This window comes from Glandiceps talaboti, chromosome 21 (genome assembly GCF_964340395.1).
Source record: "Glandiceps talaboti chromosome 21, keGlaTala1.1, whole genome shotgun sequence".
In the NCBI taxonomy this organism is placed as follows: domain Eukaryota; kingdom Metazoa; phylum Hemichordata; class Enteropneusta; family Spengelidae; genus Glandiceps; species Glandiceps talaboti.
Genome location: NC_135569.1, coordinates 10100983 through 10107038, shown reverse-complemented (window position 1 = coordinate 10107038; position 6056 = coordinate 10100983).

Below are 6056 nucleotides of genomic sequence, written 5' to 3'. Positions count from 1 at the left end.
AAAAACACACCAAGATTCACATAATGTTGTATGGGAGTGTCATTTTGTGGTTTGTATGTTATTTACTGTAATCGTATACCCCAGCATTGATGGCGAGTATTTCATGCAATATCTCCGCCTTTTCTGTGTCTCTGTGTATAAAAATTATAAGTCGTGGACTAACAAGGAAATTAATCAATGATACATTTATGTGCTAGCAATACCAATCGTGATGTTCGTTTCAGTGTATATTTACCGGATAAAATGTGATGACGTACTTATATCTCTTGTACATTAGCCAGCCAGCATTTAGTTATTATCATAATTACAACCTGTACAAAAATCTCTATTTAAAAGTGTCTCTTCCATATCTGTAGTAGAAACAATGACGTATTATTTCAAGATCGTCGTGTCTTTTTTTTCTGTTTCGAATTCATTAATATTATATACCCATTTGAAGGGAAAGAAGACAAGAATTGTACTTGTATTATTTATGAGGTGTTATTATCTACGAGAAGTTTAGATAGTAAAATGTTAAAGTAGTTATAATTTTTGTAAATTTAGAAGAGGAAAGAATTAGATTTCAAGTACTTGTGGTGTGGAAGATTGATTCTAAAAAAAAAGGAAGTTTTTTTTGAGGGAGTTGGGTCGTCATCCTAACCCCTGGTATTTTCTAGAGAAGAACTGATGAAATGTGCTGAAGTTCTCAATATTATGTTAGGATGCCAAATTAGAATGCTGTTCTTGTTCCTCTTCTGAGAGTGCTGAGTGACAGCATGAGGGCGCTCTTACTGGAGAAGCTCTGAGGTCACATGAGGGCACTATTCTGAGTTCATGGTTAGGATTGCAATAGCAAATGAGGATGTTCTGTTCCTCTTCTGAGGGTACAAAGTGACAGCATGAGGGCACTCTTACTGGTGCAGCGCTATGAGGGTAACATATGGTCCCATGAGGGCGCTGTTCTTGTGCAATATAGTGTTATTTTTTACTAGCCGTTTCAAAGATTTGGCAACATGTGAGGTATGAATCAATGAAACCACTCCTTATTCCTAAACAATTATCTGTACATGTTTTCAGTTATTTCAGTGGAAATGTGAGTGGAGCAACACATTACTGTAGTGTCACAGAACTTCAGTAGTGATATGACAAAAATTTGCTTGAAGATAATAACAATCAAAATTATCTAGGCAAATAAGTAACTTCAGATGAATTTACTACAGACAGTGCAAGTCATGTCACTGCCTGTTTACATGTTATACATGTTAATCAACAAAAAGTAACAATTTGTCAATCTGTGTACATCAACTAATACAAATCACTCCACCTGACATGGTTATTTCTTAAAATGAACATTTTGTGTTTAAACCCCCCATGCACCCCACCTTTCTCTTTTTTTTACTTTTAAGAGTACAAGTTTATTTTGAGATTCTGACATTTATCTTTGAAAAGGAGGACAAGGAGACACTATTTTATCACAAAGTGAAATAAAGTTTTGCAACTTTCAGCGTTGCACAGTCTAAATTTCAGAGTACGTAGACTGACGTCTTAAAATTTTGAAAGAAAATTTTGTACTTTGTCACCAAAGAATACTACATAAAGAGTTCCCTCAAGCTACAAACCTAGAAGTGCGTTGACCGATCATTTACATATCCACACCATCAGTACTTGAGATCTGTAGCTAGGCAGTATGTAGTTGTAGTCAGTTCCTGGCAGTCATCCATGTGACCTCTGACCTCTAATGGCTGTCACAGTAATTAAACACCTCCCTTGACAGACTGTACTAGTTTTAAATCGGCTGTTCAATATGTAAATTGTGAGGGAAGAATTTCATGTAATTTAAACCACACTGTACCTGACATTTTCTGCAGAAAATATATGGATGGAATTCCATGAAGAATTGAATAAAACTTATACTAGTGGAGCTTGAACCATGACGCAACCATGAAAATAATGCAGAGAATTTTGGTTTGGTGAAAATTTATTGTAAAAAAAAAAATTGTGCACAACTTTGAACCCTTGATTGTACCTAAGTCAATAACTAAACTATGTAAATTTGGTGCAATAAATAATTATGGTGATTGGTATATGAAGCGTGACTTTCTGTTTTTAAGGAACCTGAAATTCCTGTCAGAATTCACCTAGAAAACACCATGAATTCCATAATGTACTTGAAGTGGAAATGTCGGGTACTGTGTGACAGGGATATATGAGACCAATAAATTATGTCTGATCATGCTAAGTCAGGAACATAAGTACTGTAGTATTTAGTTGTAGTCTTGTTTTTCAGTGAATTATTATTAATTGTTACATTCCATACAGAATTGTACCTTGTTGGCTGATTTTGTGAGTAAGTAAAAGACTTTAGATTCTATCAAACTTTGCTGTATGAAAACTCAAGCTTTGATATAATACCAATCCTTACAGTAGTGTTCACTAACTAACAGTGTGCCCTCTAAGCCAATTTGACACACCATTGACGCACACAATTTCTAGTGACACACCAAAATTTGGTGTTCCTCTTATCTCTTACTATGTGGTGACTCACAAGAAATGCCATTTTGACTTACATCAACACAATTTGGCCATCATGAGAGGGCACACTGCTAACTAACCCCCACTCTTACCAAAGCAGGACTTGCTGTACCAGGAGCATACATCATTCTGGTTTTTCCACCCAGGTTTTCATGATACAAACAGAGGTAAACTTGCATAGTAACCAGTGTGTTTTTTACCCTACATATGATGGGGTACCCTGGTAAAGTTACAAACTTGTGCAGATTGCCTTCATACCAACCTCATGACATCCCATTCCCTGGGTGGAGGAGGGGGGGGGGGGCAATTATTGCCACATCACCTGAGGGTAGGGGTGGTATTTCAAGACAAGAAGAATATGTACAATCTTGATTGAAATAGCTTTATTTTTTACGATATAAAAACTGTTACAAGAAAGTTTTCTGTCGTGTGCACAATCTAAATAACTGAAATTGTGAGGATGGTATAGAAGGAGAGTTTTGAACAGCAAAGATTCTAGAACTCAAGTCTGGTATTTTCAAGGTACATTATTTATTCATGTTATTTCACATTATTTTATCAGAAGTAGAAACGGGTTGTTTTTATCACTGATGGTTTCATCATGGCTAAGAAATAACCAAAACAATTTGTTTTCAATGTTTTAGGAATACACAGGGTAATTGTTTATTTCAAAAAATTGTATTTTGAGTAAATACCTTCACAAGTCAAGTATAATATAAAGCGTAACACTTGTGTGACTAGTTTCACGCCTCAAGTGGGCTTTTCATGAACTTTGAATTGATGAAACTGTGAAAATTCAAGTTGTATTTGGAAGTTTGGAACACAGTTTGAAGAGCAAAAACCTAAAGGTTCAAATCTCTAAACCTCTAACTTCTGTAGGATGTATCGTCAATTAATGTGTGTAAGTTTGAATCCAACTTATCATAAAATCCACTGAAGAAAATGGTATGGAATGATCACAGAAGTGTCCAGGTACAAAATATATGATTTGGCTATCACACTTGTTACAGCATTCTGTTATATCACCACCACATCATTGTAGATTAGGGGTTCCACCTGATGATTTCACCTAATAATCAGGGTTCACTCCAGGCCTTTTTAGAGTAGTGGGTCCCACCTGATAATTTCACTGAATAATCAGGGTTCTCCCCAGACCTTTGTAGAGTAATGGGTTGACGTACCCTGTGATGTTACCTAAGGTTCTCCCCAGGTAATGGGTTCCATGCCTAACAACAGACCCCTTCTCCATTGAGTTCAACTACATGTACATCTAGAAACAATGTACATTTGCATAACAATTCAATTTATTGTCATGTAAATTTCACAAATATGTACCAAAATGTTATAGGGAGAATACTGGTAGAGAAAATGAATCCAAATACATTTGCATAACAATACTAACTTGTGTTATGCAAATTACCCAAACCTCTGATAACTTGAATACATTAAAAAAAATGTTTCACACACACATAACATTCCACTGGTATCAAAATAGGATCTCTCTATTAACACCCCTCAAGATTTAAAACTGTGATGAACCATCAGTGACAACATACAGTTATGTAGTAATTTAATATACTGTAGTTCAGCCGGATATGTTCCATGGAACGCTTAGCATTGTCATACACTAATCTATCGTAGACTTAAAAACGGTGTTCTTTGAAATATGTGCAGAGTTTTCTTTCAGAATGGGAGTACGTGGGTGTCAACTAGTCGCCGATATAATTGTCTTCTTGTATCATATAAAAGTATGTGGTTAATGTGTTTCTTTTATGTATAGAGTAGAGTGACTACTTCTGTCTAATGTTGTGTGCAACAATTGTTTTAGTCTTGGAAGCATGTAAAGAAATTCCCATTTTGAACTAGAAGATTTCCAATGTGTTTGCATTGAGGTGAATATGTTGACTGTAATCAAAGTTATACAAAGGATGGAATAAATTCCAGTATAGTTACAAAGTTTGGTCTGATGTCGTTTATGTTGTCATGAAAGTGTGTGTGCATATCCCTGCTATATACAGCTACTTACATCAAACCATGGACAAGCCGAACCTGTTACAAACAGGGTAGGTAAACAAATGAATTGGATTAATAACACTTAGCTCAGCATGTTGGAACAGCAGAGACTTATATTACACACCATCCGGTAGTTTGATAAGAACAGTTTTATGGCCTCGTGTATGTACATGAAATGCCAGGGGAACTGGAAATTTGTTTATGAATGTGAACTATTTATAAAGTGGCCATACCACTGTTCTTATCAATGACGGAATGTAATACAAGTCTCTGTACTTCAAACATGCTGTGCCAAGTATTATTAATCTAATTCAGTTGTTTACTTTGTTGCTAGCTGTTACAGGTTCTGTTCATCCACAGGCTGATGTCGGCAGTTCTACATTGCCATATTTACTTCATACTCTCTCATTCATGTTATGTGGATAGTTCAACTTTTGTCATGTGGTTACAAATTTCAGATTGGGGTTTGCGGCCCAAGTTAAAAACATCATATGTATTATCCAAACAACAGACCTATTATTAGGCACAATATGTCACACAAGCTCAAACGAACTTTGTTCCATTAGGCCACACCTCCCCTATATGAGTGTTCACAAGTGTGACATTGACATGTTTATATATGGTGTCAACCATTGTAGTGGTCACATCATTGTGATTGGTGCAATGAAAAGACATTGTAAACATATTAAGATACTACCAGACACCCAACACTATCTCACATTAGAAGTCAATTTTTATCAACTTATCATCTCAGTAGTAAATACTGAACCTTTTATCATTGAAGGAGTGAACGTTTTCAAAATTTGGTTAGGAATGGGACAATCACATTGACACCAGACCCCCTTGCCCCCCCCCCCCCCAAACGAACGGAGTTCATTTATAGAGCTTATGTGACATTCTGTGATCATCCCCAAGGATTTCCAGTAATAATCATCCAGTCAACAACTGGTATTTCTAAAGTATGAAAACATTTCACATGTTAATCAACCCCATGGTATGGAATTTTCAGATGAAAAATATTGACCCATGTTTCTGTCATGAAAAAGTTACCCATTTGGGCTGCACACACACACGTATGCTTTATGCATTTCTATGATAAACTTTTGGTCATTTCATGATTTCGCGTCACATAAGTTTCATTTTCATAAATTTAAAAAAAAGAAGATATTTCATCTAAGCAGCATTCAACCATTGCATCATGGGAATTAGCAAACTTGCATATGTGAACACTGAATATTCATGACTCCTAAAGTGCTATCATCTTCAGTCAAATAGTCATGAATATGTATTGTTCACCTAACACATATGTATGTCTCCTAAGTCCCATGATGCAACAGTTGAACACTGCTATAACAATGGCAGTGAAACAAATTCAATTTGACATTTCTTAGCAATTGTACAAAATTCATGTGATGTAAAATCAAGAAATTTTCTCAGAGACAAAACTTTATGAAAATCTCTATTTCCTGGAGTGGCACTCCCCTTTTCTAAGACCTGGTCACACCATTGCATTGAGTAGTCCACTCGCTTGA